We start from the raw sequence: 16,457 nt of genomic DNA, 5'->3' as shown, positions 1-16,457 counted from the left end.
CCAGCCCAGACCCCGGCCCAGGAACAAGGCCCACCTGCGGCCAGCCCAGACCCCGGCCCAGGGACAAGGCCCACCTGCGCCCACCAGACCCCGTCGCCACGACAAGGCCCACCTGCGGCCCAGACCACGGCCCACGGACACGGCCCACCGGCGGCCAGCCCAGACCCCGGCCCAGGAACAAGGCCCACCTGCGGCCAGCCCAGACCCCGGCCCAGGAACAAGGCCACCTGCGGTCAGCCCAGACCCCGCCCAGGGACAAGGCCCACCTGCGGCCAGCCCGGACCCCGGCCCACGGACAAGGCCCACCTGCGGTCAACCCAGACCCCGGCCCAGGAACAAGGCCCACCTGCGGCCAGCCCAGACCCCGGCCCAGGGACAAGGCCCACCTGCGGCCAGCCCAGACCCCGGCCCAGGAACAAGGCCCACCTGCGGCCAGCCCAGACCCCGGCCCAGGGACAAGGCCCACCTGCGCCCACCAGACCCCGGCCCACGGACAAGGCCCACCTGCGGCCAGCCCAGACCCCGGCCCACGGACAAGGCCCACCTGCGCCCAGCCAGCCCAGACCCCGGGTCCGCGTGAAGTCACTGCTCCCGTCCGAAGGAAAACGAGCTGCAAGTGGACGGAGAGGCTCCTCCAGGTCAGAGGGGAGCAAGGCCACGTGTCCGTCCACACTCTGCGTTCTGTCTCTTCCTCTGCCCTCCACGGAGTGGTGACTGGCGGCCACTCACGGTGCAGGGTGTGCGGGTGCGCCCGCCCCGTGAGCGATGACGTTTTCTGCGCCGACCCGTGGGCTCCTATGGATTCCGCGTGGGGTCCCTGCTGAACCGTGTACTGAGAGTGTCGCCCCCTGCTGGGGGGCGGGTCCGGCACGCTCCTGACCGCGTCTTTTTACAAACGACATTCTCAGTATGAAGCTAGTCCGGGGTATCAAAGGGGCGCCCCAAGGTCGCAAAAGGTCTTTCCTCCAAAATCATCGCCTTCCCTTCTCACTTAAATCCAAAACCCGTCCCCCGTGGATGCTGGGTGCGGTGGGCTAGCACTTTCCCACGTGGGCGTTCAGTTTCTCCAGCAGCCTCGAGGACAGCCACGGGTCCCACGGCAACAGTGTTGCCATTGTCATAGCAACATGACATACGTCCGTGGGCCTGCTGCTGGAGCCCACGGCCCACCAGTCGGTGTGTGTGTCTCCTACAGGGCCAAGTGACAGCGTCGTAGCCCTGGCCGGTTTGGCTCAGCGGTTAGAGCGTCGGCCTGCGGTCTGGAGAGCGTCGTAGGTGCGTGGCCTTCACGTCCGTGTGGCCGTCGTGGCTCCTCCCGTGGTCACTCGGGATCCACTGGTCATGTCTCAGGAGAAACAAAGTGAGGTGGCACAGGAAGGCCTGCCTATCTGAGGGGCCACCCACCCCTGTGAGGGCGGCGTGAACACGGCGCTGTCCACGCATGCGGCGTCAGCCACGTGCCATCTGCAGGTCCCGCAGGCCGACCTGTCCCTGGGTGTGCAGGTCCCGCAGGCCAATCTGTCCCTGGGTGAGCAGGTCCCGCAGGCCGACCTGTCCCTGGTGAGCAGGTCCCACAGGCCGACCTGTCCCTGGGTGTGCAGGTCCCGCAGGCCGACCTGTCCCTGGGTGAGCAGGTCCCGCAGGCCGACCTGTCCCTGGGTGAGCAGGTCCCGCAGGCCGATCTGTCCCTGGGTGAGCAGGTCCCGCAGGCCGACCTGTCCCTGGGTGAGCAGGTCCCGCAGGCCGACCTGTCCCTGGGTGAGCAGGTCCCGCAGGCCGATCTGTCCCTGGGTGAGCAGGTCCCGCAGGCCGATCTGTCCCTGGGTGAGCAGGTCCCACAGGCCGATCTGTCCCTGGGTGAGCAGGTCCCGCAGGCCGACCTGTCCCTGGGTGAGCAGGTTCCCGCAGGCCGATCTGTCACTGGGGTGAGCAGGTCCAGCAGGCCGACCTGTCCTGGGTGAGCAGGTCCCGCAGGCCGATCTGTCCCTGGTGAGCAGGGTCCCGCAGGCCGACCTGTCCCCGGGTGAGCAGGTCCCGCAGGCCGACCTGTCCCTGGGTGAGCAGGTCCCGCAGGCCGACCTGTCCCTGGGTGAGCAGGTCCCGCAGGCCGATCTGTCCCTGGTGAGCAGGTCCCGCAGGCCGATCTGTCCCTGGGTGAGCAGGTCCCGCAGGCCGACCTGTCCCTGGGTGAGCAGGTCCCACAGGCCGATCTGTCCCTGGTGAGCAGGTCCCGCAGGCCGATCTGTCCCTGGGTGAGCAGGTCCCGCAGGCCGATCGGGCCGCTGCCATGGTGTTTCCACCTCTTTCCTGTTCGCTGCTTTTCTAAAGGAATCGGCTCAATTTTTGTACATTGGCCTTGAGCCCAGTGACGGGTGAAACACGGTTCATGGAGCGGTGTGGGTATGTGGTTTGCACACTCGCCTCTGGCCCTTCGTACACTTCACGTTCGTGTGTGTGGCCTGCACAACCCACCCTCGCGAGCGTCCCGGGAGCCATGGTAACCGCATCACACAGCCCGGCTCCTCCGAACCACAGAGGAGCCGTTTGGGAGGCAGCAGTCGGTGTCTTCCCTTTCTATTTATTTTTTCTTTATCGATTTGAGAGAGAGAGGAAAGGGGAGAGAGAGAAACATCGATGAGAGAGAACATCGATTGGCCGCCTCCTGCAGGCCCCCCACTGAACACTGGACCCACAGCCTGGGCATGTGCCCTGACAGAGAATCGAACCGGCGACCTCTTGGTGCAGGGTCAATGCTCAACCACTGAGCCACGCCGGCTGGGTGGTTCCCTTTTTGAAGGTGTGTTTCATTTTCTTCTAGGCCACCTGAGGGCTCACCCGGCATCCTGCACCCGCCGTGTGACAGCCGGGGCTCCGTGACCCACATTGACTGCCGTTCTCCCGGCCCTTTGGCCGAACCCAAGGCCACCTGCTCACTGCTGGTCCCTAAGGTCAGCGAGCAGCCGCCCACCTCGCCCTCCAGACATGCAGAGGGGACGAGGCTGGCCCTGCCCACCGGGTTTGTGTGCAGTTCCAAGATGTGGGCCATGGCTGGGGTGGGGAGCCACCAGCCGAGGGTCAATGAAGATATGGGCCCCCGAGGGTCCCCACCGCACGGGGGCCTCCCCTGCAGGAGCCGAGCAGATCACGTTACAGAAAGGACATGGCTACCCTTCAGCCGTTCGGTAAATTATTAAAAAACAGCCTTTCATTTCAAAAATGATGTACAGCCCTCAGCTCAGTGGGGGGAGCGCCGCCGAGTGGGTTCTTATTAAAACCACGACGTTCAAACAATCGCGGCCGCGGCGCCGTCACGGGGCGCGGGAGGCCTTCAGCCAGCTCTGCGGTCGGGCCTGCCAACGGCTCCATGATTTCAGGCTTTTATTTGCTATTCGTTTCAGTCACTTTGGAAACTCAGCGTGGTTTTTGGTTTGGGGATTTTATGAGTTTGTTTAATGCCCACCATCTAAGTGTTTCAACCCATTAACTCCGCCGAGTGGAGGGGCCGCGGCGGACTATTAACTCCCCTGCTCCCTGCAGCCCCATCTCCTAGCCTCGGACCTCGCCGGGCTCCTCGTGGGGGCTGCACAGTCCACGGGGGCCCCCCTGACCTTGCCTCCCCGCCTGACCTTGCTTGCGAGGCCTCTCTGCCGGTTGCTGGGCGCTCCTGCCGCGGTGGTCAGGGCCGGGGCAGCTCCGGGCGCCCCTCTCTCTGGGCTCCTGTCGGGACCTGGTTATTGATGGCGCTGGCGCCCTGAGGCTCTTGCTGTCTCACCGATGGGTGAAGTTGGAGCCTTCCATGACATTAGCTGTGTGCCAGGTTCTCGGGGTCCTCGGGGGCCCTGGAGGGGCACAGGCAGCGTCTGCCGGGCACAGGCAGCGTCCATCCGGAGAGGTCCGCAGGCAGGACCAGAGAGGGGCTCCCCATCCCCCACACCGCACCACCAGCTGGGGGAGCCATTTACCTCCCCCCAGAGGAACTCCGACACCAAGGGTGTTCTCTGCAGGGGCGGGGGCACTGCCCTGGCTCACAGAGCTCCCCACGGCTGCATGGCCTCTTCTCGGACCCGTAGCCGACCCCGAGCAGACAGTCCCAGGCTGACAATGCGTGAGCGGCATCCTCTCTCACCTCCATCCTGCCAGGGCTGCCTGTGGAGAGCGGGGACCAGGCCACACACAGGGGGCCCCGCCCTGGGCACCTGCCCCCGCCCCCTTCACTTTGAGGTCCCTGGTCGCCTGACCTTCAGCTCACATGGCCGCGCAGTGATGGCTGCCTCTTAATTCCACGTCTGCCCAGTGTTCCATTGAGAAAAACCATCACTAGCAAAAAGTAGTTTTAAAATAAACACTCCTCACTGGTTTCAAAGACTGCTGATCGAGCCCAGGGGTGACTATGAAATGTATCATTAATTATTGTAACAGTTAGTGTTGTTATTACTGTTACTGTTATTACTGTTGCTGTTATTGTTACTGTTACTGTTATTATTTTTGTTACTGTTACTGTTATTATTGTTGTTACTGTTATTATTACTGTTACCGTTACTGTTGTTATTGTTTCTATTACTGTTATTGTTATTATTGATACTGTTACTGTTATTATTACTGTTACTGTTATTGTTATAATTGTTACTGTTACTGTTATTGTCATTGTTACTGTTGTTATTGTTACTATTACTGTTATTATTATTATTGATGCTGTTACTGTTATTGTTACTGTTACTGTTATTGTCATTGTTACTGTTACTGTTGTTGTTATTGTTACTATTACTGTTATTGTTATTATTGATGCTGTTACTGTTATTATTACTGTTACTGTTATTGTTATTGTCATTGCAATGGGACAGAACCAGGACCCAGAGCCCAGGCATCCTGACATAATTCAGTCACTGGAAAAAGACCTGTTTTGTTTGCATCCCGTGTTTCGGGGACAGTTTGGGAGGCTCGCTGGACAAGAGGGAACGGAGCAGACTGCCCTCCGGTGCTTTGTCTCCAACGCCGTCCTTCCCGCCCGGGGGGCACTCGCTGCTTAAACACCCCGAGCCAGGGTGTTCTCCCGGGGCAGCAGGGCAGGGCAGGCCTGGTCCTGGGCACAGACATGCTTTTCATTGGGCTCCTGCCGTTCCGCCAACATGGACGCCCGACCACAGACGATGTCACCATCTTCACCCTTTCCGCTTCGGGAACAGATCCCACGCGGCTGAAAGGAAGAGGAGCTTAGAACGCAAGACAGAGAGGTGACAAAGCAGGGTGCAGGGGACGACGGGACTGTGTTCCACAGGGCACCCTGGGCCACGGGAAGAGGCACTGCCCATGGTGGGGCCGGGCCCCTCAGGGCCTCAGGAAGCTGCCTGAGGGGGACTTGGGGCCCCAGTGGTGCCAACGGGCTCATGCTGACCCCCCAGGTGACTGCTCGCACAGGTGTAAGAAGTGGAGATAATTAGGGGTCCTTGATGGAAATCAGAATTTCAGCCCAACAGCATCTATCGGGAATCGAAGACCTTCGGGTCCTGCACTGTCTGGATGGGCTGCAGCCTGAGAGACCGTCGGGCCCACGGCCCCGGAAAAGCCATTTCAGTGTCCGCCGCAGACCCGTGGCTGTCGGGTCCCCGGCCTGCGGGGTTGGCCGGGCGGCGCGGGTGCCTGCGTCCCGGCAAAGGTGTGGGGTTCTGAGGGCCGCCCCGCGCCACGGAAGCAGCGTGTGCCCAGGCACACCCCGGGTCTCGGCCCTCCGATCTGACTGCAAATCCGCCGGCGTTCTGTGCGACCGCAGAATAGAACCAGCGAGTGAACGCACCACGGTTTTCACGGAAGCATTTGTGGAAAGGGCTGTGGGGTCCGGTTGACATCCGCGGTGTCGTCACAGGCTTGTGTCAGCAAGACCCTCGCTCTGCGCATGGGGGCAGAGGCAGGCCAGCCACAGGGGCCCTCCGGTCCCGGGGAGCAGCGAGGGCCCCGGGAGAGGAGGCCCAGCCAGCCTGAGGAGTCCTCCCAGGGTGACCGTCCTTTGAGGACGTGGGGACTGGCTTACAGGGGGTGCTCGCTGGTCCAATTTGGCCCTGTTTGAACAAAAAGTAGTGACAGAAATGGGTTAAAACCTTTAAAATAAAGATATACCTGAGCGTGAGATGGCAGTACACTTTTTTTAATTTTAAAAAAATAAGAAAATAGCCCAGTCGGTGTGGCTCAGTGGTTGAGCGTCAACCCTGCACCAAGAGGTAATCGGTTCGATTCCCGGTCAGGGCACATGCCCAGGTTGTGGGCCCATCCCAATGGGGGGCGTGCAGGAGGCGGTCATTCGACGTTCTCTCTCATCGATGTTTCCATCTCTCTCTCCCTCTCCCTTCCTCTCTCTCTAAAATCAATAAAGAAAAAAAATGAGAAAAGAAAAGAAAAGTGGAGGGACCGAGAGCCAGGCGCCCACCACGCGCCCACCAGGGCCGGGCAGGCACAGCTGAGGCACCGACAGTCCCGTCCTCCCCGAGCCCCACCCGCTGACCCGTCACCAGCCCGTGCGTGTCCCAGAACGTCAGGCCCACGCCAGAGCTCGGTCCATCGCAGGGTAGCAGCAGAGTGGGCGGGCCTTCCGCCCACCACGTGGCTTTGGGAGGAGAGGCCCTGGGGACAGCTGTCTCCACCGTGAGGCTGAGTCGTTCCAGATCATTTCCAGGTCAAAACGCAAAAGACACCTGTGTTGTCTCCGGGTGAATTCTGATCGCCCAGGTCCCGAGCGGGGAGGCCTCCGGCTGTAACTCCGAACAAGGCCCCGAGGCCAGCGGACCCTCTCTGCTGGGTCCTGTCATTCCCGTCACTGAGGTAAGTGAGGACCCCAAGAGGGTCCGAACGCTGATCCCTCGCTGCCTCCGCTCACCCCACGAGCGTCCGTGGAGCATCCGTTGAGGCTGCACGGGCCCCACCCTCCAGGCAGGGACGGACCCCTCACCCACTCGGCGGCAGGCTCCCCTGTAGGAGAATCACCCTCCCTGGGTGGACGCGGAACAACCAGAGCCGGAGCCCTGAGAGCCACCATGTCCACTGGTGTCCCGGAGCAGGTGTGCGTGGGCGGCGGGTTCAGCTGAGTCCCGAGCTCCTATCCGAGCAGCTGGCCGCACGCAGGGAGCCCGGCCTGGGGTTCGAGGCGGGGCAGGTGCCAAGGGTGCCAGTGGGCGCAGGGCATCATGGGGCATACGCCCGGGGACGCAGCTGGACTCGGACCTGAACCAGCAGCAGGCCTCTGCTCCACCGTCCGGGCTCTCGGACGCGGAGCGTCCACCTGGCAGGAAGGCCAGCTTCCCACTCACACTCGGTGGACTGAAGAAGGGGCTTGGAGGGGCGGCTCCATGCCGGCGTGCAGGTCCCCAGGGACGCAGGACGGACCGGTCCTCCCCAGGAGGCAGCGGGGGTTGGGGGTTCCTGGAGACAGTGGGCACGGGGCAGAGGCAGTGACCCCCGGAAGCATGGAGGACGTGGCAACAGCCGCCTGGGGGTCCGGACCATAAAGACAGGCACCCGGATACGCTTCTTTTGTTTAAATGAGATGAGTCAAACCGAGCTGTCAGGCTGGGGGCACAGACCTGGTCCATCTTACCCATCCCCCCGGTCCAGGCACACCTGGGGAGAGAGCAGGAGGCTGTGTCCAGCTCCGTGGCCGGTGTTGGCCCACGGTCCCCAAGCACGTGCCCGGTAATCAGGCAGCATTACAAATAGCGGCGTCAGCTCGCCCACCAGAGGTCGGGTGTCCTGCAGCTGCAGACACGGAGAGGTGAGGAGGCGGACCCAGCAGAGCGGCCATCTGGCTGGTCACCGCACCATCTCTGCCCAAGGCCTCCTTGCCCGGCCCCCTGGGGAACAAGCAGCTGTGGCCACTTTGCCTGTTAACATGTCTGTCCCCAGAAACCCCCGGCCCGGGTCCGAGGAGCCCCAGGGACAGCCAGGCCTCACATCTGAGTCCATCTGAGCCCCGGCCCCCTTCCTGACGACGTCTGCCTGGCTGTCCATGAAGGTACATTCTCCTCTCATGCCCATGCCCACGTGCGTGCGAGGACATGCTCTCCTGGGGTGAAAGGGGGCCCAACCCCTGGAGGCCACAGTTTTCCTAGGATTGTAGACACTCCAGCCCCAAAATCCCATCCTAGGCCTGGGCCCCAGCTATTCCCCTGTTTGCAGGGCTGGGGTGCCCCCTATGCCCTGGGGGACCCACCCTCAGCCCACACAGTATGCTCCTTCCTGAGCCCTGGTGTCCCCGGATGAGGGCGCAGGCCCCCCCGAACTGGACTCTGTCACTGCCCCGGGCCTGCTTGGCTGAGCCCTGAGAAAGTGGGGGGAGGGGAGCACCACAGTCAGCTTCTCTGATGTGGGGGCAGGAGGCCCCCTTGTGCCGAGAGTGATACCCACTTTCGGAGGTGCCCCTGACCGGGTTCTGCTTTGGCTCTGTCCGCACCCACAGCCCCTCCCACTGCGGGTCTACACCCAGCCTCCCCTGTCCTGGGCTGTCCGTCACTCCGCCCTCTACCTAAGCCCGTGTCCCCAGGGCCCCTTCTCGGCACCCGCCCGCCCTGGATGGGCACTGTAGCCCTATCGGCCCAGGTCTTCGGGGAGACACAAGAACCTTCCTCCAAGGCTGAGCCTTTGGAGTCTCCTTTCTCCACCCACAGGACCACGTTGTGGTGGGCGTGGCTGAGGCCACGCGTTAGGACACTGGTCTGGACATTTCCGAGCTCCTCGACTGGTGGGGGGCTCGGCACCCGCCCAGGGCTGGGCTCAGAGGACACTGATGTGTCCGGGGTGCCACTGGGCTGACCTGGGCACGGGCAGAGGACAGTGTTTTCTCGTCCATCCGTTCATCCATCCATCCGTCCAGCAGTGGACCCCGGGGGACACCATGAAGTGCACACTTGGCCGTTGCCTCCCTGGAACTCACAGTTTTATGTTTGGGGAGACGGCCAATGGCACCTCAGTTCTCAAACTTACTCCATTCCGAAGTCTTTTGGAGAAGCGATATGTTCGAAAACCGAATCTTTTTCTTTTCCCATCAGAAATAATGTAAACGGACCCATCCGCTCCAGACCCAGGTGGCCCGTCCTACCCTCTCTCATGCCCGGGGCACGAGCTCTCCTGACGTACAGGCTCTGCCCCGTCGGCGCGGAAGGAGCACACTCCCTGGAGCCGTGTGGGACCTCCTTGTCCTGCCAGACAGGCACGCGGTGTGCACAGACCGCTCCAGGTGTGAGCAGCACACGCTGTGTGGCCCACCCCACGTGCTGGGCACCGGGCCCTGCCCGGGCTGCTCACGGTCCCTCCAGGGTCACAGCAGCTTCTCATGCCTCAGTGTGGGTGAGTCCCGTGGACACACTGTTCCTGAACCCACGAATGTGGGTGAGTCCCATGGACACACTGTCCCTGAACCCACGGTGTGGGTGAGTCCCGTGGGCCCACACTGTCCCTGAACCCATGGTGTGGGTGAGTTTCATGAACCCACACTGTCCCTGAACCCGTGGGTCACCCCCATCTTCTGAGGCTGCTGCAGCCACGTGGTCCTGGGTCTGTCCTTCAGACTCATTGTGTGCCCCCCAAGTCCTACATTGAAACCTGAGCCCCAGTGTGATGGTGCCAGGAGGGGGGATCCGTGGGTTATGAGCAGGTCCCCACAGCACCCCCCACACGAGGGCACACGGGCCATCAGCGACCCTGAGGAGGGTCCTCACCAGAACCCGGCAGCGCCCGCACCCTGACCTCGGACCTGCAGCCTGCAGACTGAGAACCAACGGCCGTGTCTGGTGTTTGCCAGGTGCCCTGCCGAGCGTGGGTGTGCGTGGGTCCGACAAGCCCCTGGAGTTCATAGCTCGAGGGTCCCTCCCTTTAACTGCCGAAGCGTGTGCGAGCATGTGTAGGGGGGACGAGACGAGCCTAAAACTCACGAAACCTGCAAAGACAGGTCGAGAAGGCGCCCCCGTGCCCCGCCCCCAGCAGACCCCAGGGGGCTGAAAAGACGCTCACTGGGCTTCACAGGACGTGGGGTCCAGGGCAGCTCCCACCTGTGCAGCTCCGACACCTGAGCGGGGGTCTCCGCAGAGCGACTGGGGGGGGGGGTCTCAACGGCCTGGCAGCCTCAGCCTCAGCTGGGACAACAGGTAAACAGAGGTGGGCAGCCAGCTACCTCTCTCCAGACACCTCCCCCCGCTGCCTTCCGGGCTCTGTCTCCGCTTTTCTCTCTGTTACCGTCCCATCAGAATGAACTGGGCCGTGTCTACAAATGCAAAGCACCCCCCCCCCCCGAGGGTCTGACTGCCTGACAGCTGAGGAACCCCCGGAGGGAAGCCCCAGGTGAGGGCAGGGTCCCTGCGGCCACCTCGCTGCCGACGGCTGTTGTCTCGGAGGCCGGTGTCCACCGCAGGGACGCCGGACAGCCTCTCCACAGGACTTCCTGCGACCAGTCTTCTCAGGATGCAGCAGAAGGAGGGGGCTTTGGATCCGAGATGATAAATCATTGTGGGCCGCCGGTTTTACAAGCCTCTGCTGGTTGTCACGGCCGTAAGATTTGATCAAACAGTGTCATCCGGTGGGAAGAGGAGCCCGCCGTCCCCAGGGCGGTCCCGACTGTGCCCCGGGTACTCGGCGTCTGAGCTGCAGCCCCGTTTAAACGGTGGGGACACCAGGCGGGGCCCCGCCGGCACTCCCTCCGCCGCCTTTATTCCCCAACCACTTTTATCTCGCGGAGCACGATGTGAACTGTTAGGAGCCCCAGCAGCTACCCAGCCTCTGCGCTCTCCCTGAACTGAAGCGACAGGATTCAGTTCAAGCTGCTCCCTGTCAACGAGGGAACGCAGGTGGTTAAGCTCTGGGGCCCCCATTTATTTGGGACACGGTGCCTTCGAGACACGCCAGCCCTGTTCCCAGGCGGTGGCTCCGGAGAGCTGGCCTCGGGGGACCTGAGCTCCAGGACCAACGTGACCCTTACAGCGCGGGTGCCCGGGCAGGTGCAGGGAGAAGCCTGGAGAATTTGCAAGATGTCCCTGGACAGCGCGGGGGTCTGTGTGGCTCCGGACTTCCCTGGCTGAGCCGGGGTCCTCGTGCCCCGCACTGGGGGCGTGGGGTGCTCAGCACAGGCCGTCGGGGCTGAGCAGCTGATGCAGCTGCAGCCTCAAGTCCTGAACTCGCCTCCGAACAAGGCCAGGCCACAGCGGGACTCGAGGACTCCAGAGGGGTGCAGTGGGCAGCTGCCTGCCCGGTGACCTTGGCCGGGCCTCCGCTCTCCTCGGGACTCCATCTCTGCACGGGCTCAATGAAGGGGCTGGGCCGGCGACCTCGGAGGCTCTGGCCTGTGGCACACGTTATTGTCTTATCTGCACGCTATTGACGGGGTGAGGTGGTCACCCGGCGCGGCCAGCGGCCTGGGCATTGACCTCGGCCTCACTTCACCGGCGGCGGAGCGAACTACCCAAAATGACTTACACCCGCCGTGCAGCAAACCCCGCGCTGTCGTCTGAAATTATTTCAACTGTGCAATCTCCTTTACAGCCATGTGGAAACATCACAGGACACGGGGGGGCTGTGGGGCATGAGAGGCCCCCGAAGCCCCCGCCAGTGCCCGGGTCACAGCAGCACCTCCTAACGGCCTCATCTCCAAACTCGGTCCCATCAAGGGTGGGACTTCCACACACGCACTCGGGGACCCGAGTCCCACAGCACAGGGCCAGCGAGGCGGCAGGAGAGGGCTGGAGTCCCGTGCGGGGCGAGGACTCAGCATCAGAAGGACGGGAACGAGGGTTTGGAAATGACACCATCTCTGCATCGAGGTCCTGGCCTCGTCCTTGGAGCCAGGGGCAAGGAGGCAGAGACGACAGGTGGTCATCGGACAAGAGAGGAACAGAGTCGGCAGGGGAAGGCGACACCCACGTGGCTGTCGGAGTTACCCCGAGAATGATAGTGTGGGGAGGGGGACCTGGGGCCCAGTGCCGGGGGCTGAGCTGTGTCCCCCGAGTTCACAGGTTGCCATCCTCGCCCCCAGTATCTCAGATGGGACCGTGTCTGAGATGCGTCTTTAAGGAGGCGATTAGGGTCGAAGGAGATCTTATGTGTGGCCCTAACCCAAGGTGACCGGCGTCCTTGTACACAGAGGAGATCAGGACACAGACACACACAGAGGGATGACCAGGCGAGGACACAGAGGGAGAGGGTCAGAGGCCTCAGAGGGCCCTGCCTGATGGCAGTGGACCCCAGGACTTCAGACCCTGCCTGGAGGGGACCACAGGACCCAGCAGCTAGGAGATGCTTTCTTCCCGAGCAAGGGAGCGAGAAGCTAATGGACAGACGGCCGCTTGCAAAAGCAAAGCCCCCCTCCGAGGCCACGCCAATGGGCACTGTGCTCTCCTGGTGCCCTCAGACCTCCCGGCTGCCCCGCCCCACGAGGCTCGGCCACTGGACCACCGGCAGCAGCCAGACTCTGGGCTGAGAGGGTCTCCATCGCCCCCTCCCCAGGGCACCTCTCCTCTCGAGTGTGTCCCTTGGGTCTCGTTAGCCCAAGGTCCCCAGGTTCTTGCAGATCAGCTCTCCGGGGTTCGATCCGAGTGTGGAGATGTGGGAACAGTGCGTCGCTGTCTGATAAATTCATCATGTGCGGCGTTGCACTCGCGGGCTATGGAAAATCAGCGGTTGCCTGGTTACCGGGCTTGTCTGTCAGCTCCCGAACCTCCAGGGCCGCGCCGCAGACTCGCTGGGCTCTCCGGGCGGCAGCAAACCTGAGAGTCCAGCACGTGGGGCCAGAGGCGTCCCGGCCCTGGCAAAGCCATCCCCTCAGAAGGGGCGGCGGGCGCCCAGGCCCAGCGGTGGGGTGTGGCCACACTCAGCCCCGGGAAAGACGAGGAAGCTCTTCTGGGCTCGCTGTCGAGTGAGCTCGCCCACCAGGGACAGACAGACACAGGTGGGTGACAGCCACCGTCTGGGGCGCTGGGCGAGTCCTGACCCTTGCTTTTCCCGCAGTGGCCGAGTTCTGCCCTGGGCCCTGCGGCGGGTCTAGACCCCAACGGCCAGTGAGCATAACCCTGAGCTCTGTGCCCGCAGACCTCAGCACGTGCCTGTCACTTCTGTGGGGCCATCAGCCAGCCCACAGGGCCTGTCCCGTTGGCCAGTCCCAATTCTGAAATAGGTTGAGGGGAGGATGTACCCTGAGAGGGAGCCTGGACCCTGGTCCTGCCATGTGCCCTCGGTCCCGTAACCGCTCCTATAGCCACCCCCCCAGCCCAGCCCTTCTAGTCTCTGGGTCTGGGGTCGTCCTCACCACCCCCCCATAGCACCGCAAGCTCCAGCTGGCTGACGGGGTGGGGCAGTGGGCTCCCCGGGGGGACCCCTCGGAGTCCCGTGGTTGCATCAGCTCCATCTAAGTCAGAGAGAGGTCACAGATGCAGATTTTATGTAAAGCTCTGGTTTAATGCTCCCAGAATCATCACTGAAAACAACACGCGTGCCCCAAACGTCCACGCGTGAAATGTGCACTGCGTGCGCTCCGCTCTGCCACAAAGAAGGACGTGAAATTCTGCTCACGAAACAGCGGCGCGATCGTACGTCGACGGGGAACGCCATTTGCTTCTCGGGGTTGTGGGAGCCGAGTGAACTGAGCGTCACGGGAGAGGTTTCTGTGAGGAGGACGGGAGTGGGGGCTGTTTCCTGTCTCCGCACTGTCCCTAAGTGGGCGGCGGGGCCGGGAGCTGTCCTGGGTGCTGAAGGCTCAGAAGCACAGAGCAGGTGCAGAGCCAAGAGCCCATGTCTGAGCAGCGGCCTGCTCGTCACCTGCTGGGTAGTTTTCATTGATTCATACTTTATCCATCATCCATCCATCCCTCCCTCCATTCATTCATCCACCCACCCACCCACCTATCCACCCATCCACCCATCCACCCATCCATCTATCCATCACCCATCTATCCACCATCTATCCATCCATTTATCTATACCTTCACCTACCCAGCCATCCACCATCCATTCATCACCCATCCATCCATCCGTCCGTCCTCTCAGATGTCTCTGCCTTGGCCGCCCATGCCACCCCCTTCATCCTTCCGAGTCTTGCTGTGACATCACCTCCCCAGGCTGCCAGGAGACCCAGCACCCCCAGCCCTGCTGTGAGCACCACAGGGCACCGTCGGGGGCTGTTTCCACACCTTGCTCCCCTCTGTAAGTTTTTCCTGCGGACAGAGCGTGAACTCCAGAGCCTGACGTTTAGGTCCCAGTCGGGGCACCCCCAGCAGCAGGATGCTGGGGCAGTTCTAAGGACATGGGTGTCCTGTGACATGGTCTCATGCTCGCGAGGGTTAAATAAGGGAATAGACACAAACCACTGGAAAACTGTGCTGGCCACAGGCTAAGCATTATGTACTCATTTCCCTCATTCTTCCCTCCCTGACGGCTGGCGAGGGGTCCCATGCTCACCCCGCATTTTCCCCACATCCACCAGCACGCTGCACGCCCTGCGAGAGGCCTCGTGACCTCCTCTCTCATCCACGGTACTTGGTTCGACTCGTGGTTCTAAGATAACATATTTACTCCCCACTAGAATGCAGATCCCCCAGGCCTGGGACCGTGGCTGTGTCCCATGGGGTCCCAGCCCCCAGAGCAGGGTCCCCCACACGGCAGGCAGTTAGCACAGCTGTGACATGACTCACGGACTCTGCCAGACAGCCCCCCCACTTCTGCGCAGACGCCTCCAGGCCCCAGGTTGATCCCCTTCCGTTTTTCCACGATAGTTTTCTTTCTACAAAGTTCATTTGTTGGAGAAGACAGGTTTGCGTCTTCCAGGAGTAAAGTCCTCCCCCGTATTTATCTGAAGCTCACAGACTTGGGAAGGGAACAAGCTTCTGCCTGTGACGGAGCACCCGGCCCTGCCCCGCGGTGTCACCGATGCATCACCAGAGCCTCGCAGCATCTTAAATGCTCATCTGCTTCCAGCCATTTGAAAGGAGCCGGCCTTCTCCGGGCGGGGTGCCAGTGGCTGTCTGGGGCCCCGGAGCCTGTGGGGGGGCCGGGGGCTGCAGACGACGGGGTTCCGGCTTCCTCGCTGCGGAAGTAATACGTTGCCTTCTGCTCGGTACTTTCGTTCCAAGTCGTATGTGTCTTACACTCGCATTTTCCTGGAGAGAACAGAGCGGCGGGAACCCTCGAGACACATCCCTGCAGGACAACTTCATCTGGACACATCTATGCAGCATAGTTTTTTTTAAAATCCTCACCCAAGGATGCTTTTTTCCCCATTTATCTTCAGACAGAGTGGGAGGGAGAACGAGAGAAACATCGACGTGAGAGAGACACATTGACTGGTTGCCTCTCACACCACCCCAACCAGGGCCGGGACGAACCACAACCGAGGTACATGCCCTTGACCAGAATCGAACCCGCTGCTCTTTGGTCCGCCGGCAGACACTCTAACAGCTGAGCCAAACTGACCAGGGCTATTGCAGTATTATTTTCTTTTTTCTTTATTGATTTTAGAGGGAGAGGGAGAGAGACAGAAACATGGATGAGAGAGAACATTGACTGGCCGCCTCCTGCAGGCCCCCCACTGGGGATGGGGCCCACAGCTGGGCCTGTGCCCTGACCGGGAATTGAACCGGTGACCTCTTGGTACATGGGACCGGGCGCCTCGGGCATGTGCGGGCTGGTTTGGGTGCCACGAGGCGAGCGGGGGTCCCCTCAAACTTCGCACACAGAGCTGCTTGGGAACAGCGAGGGCACCCTGTGCCCAGGTTTCTGTCCTGTTTGCAGCCGCATGGAGCCAACCCTCGCCGACACATAGAAGCATCGCCTCTCTCCTTTCTCCCTGAACCCCAGGGCCCCCCCACAGCTGCTGTTCTGTACCCACACCAGTGTATGGTGTCGAATGTCCTTCTGCAAGGACACCTCTGCCGGCCTGTGGGGCTCCCCTGTGGCCGTGTCTACTCTAGCGGCCAAAGACGCCCTCCTTGGATTTCTGGCCGAAATCCAGGCTCGACCCCCTGTGCAGCGATGAAAAGCCACCCTGCTGCTCACGGAACAGGACGGACTGAGGGTTCCTGTGACCACCTGAAAACCTCCAGAGGCAGCCCCTGGCCCGTCACCGACGAGGAGCCCGCTCGCGGCCCTGGGACCTTTGGGCAGGTTTGGGCAGCTCCTGGCGGTGCAGCTCCGTTAGCAATCCTGCGACGTGTCGGTGGGTATTCTGAGGCCTCGAGTTCGGCTGCAGGTCAGTAGTTAAAACAGCCAGCCCCCTGCCAGCATCACCGTTCGGACTTGACTGAGACGTGAGGCTCTTCCAGCCCACAGTCCAGGTCTGGGTCTGGAGTCGGGGCGCACCCAGGGTGGGGGTCCTCATCTTTCTGGGCTCAGTGCCAATCTTCCTCCAGCGGGCTGACCCCCCGGGCCCCTCATCGGCCGGAGAAGGGAGGGCAGAGGAGGAGGTCTGAGGAGCACCCTGCTTAGCGGAAACATTGGGAAAA

The sequence above is a fragment of the Molossus molossus genome, unplaced genomic scaffold, assembly GCF_014108415.1.
Source record: "Molossus molossus isolate mMolMol1 unplaced genomic scaffold, mMolMol1.p scaffold_m16_p_26, whole genome shotgun sequence".
NCBI lineage: Eukaryota > Metazoa > Chordata > Mammalia > Chiroptera > Molossidae > Molossus > Molossus molossus.
The sequence above is the reverse complement of the archived record's forward strand: the minus strand, read 5'-3'. Positions refer to the sequence as shown.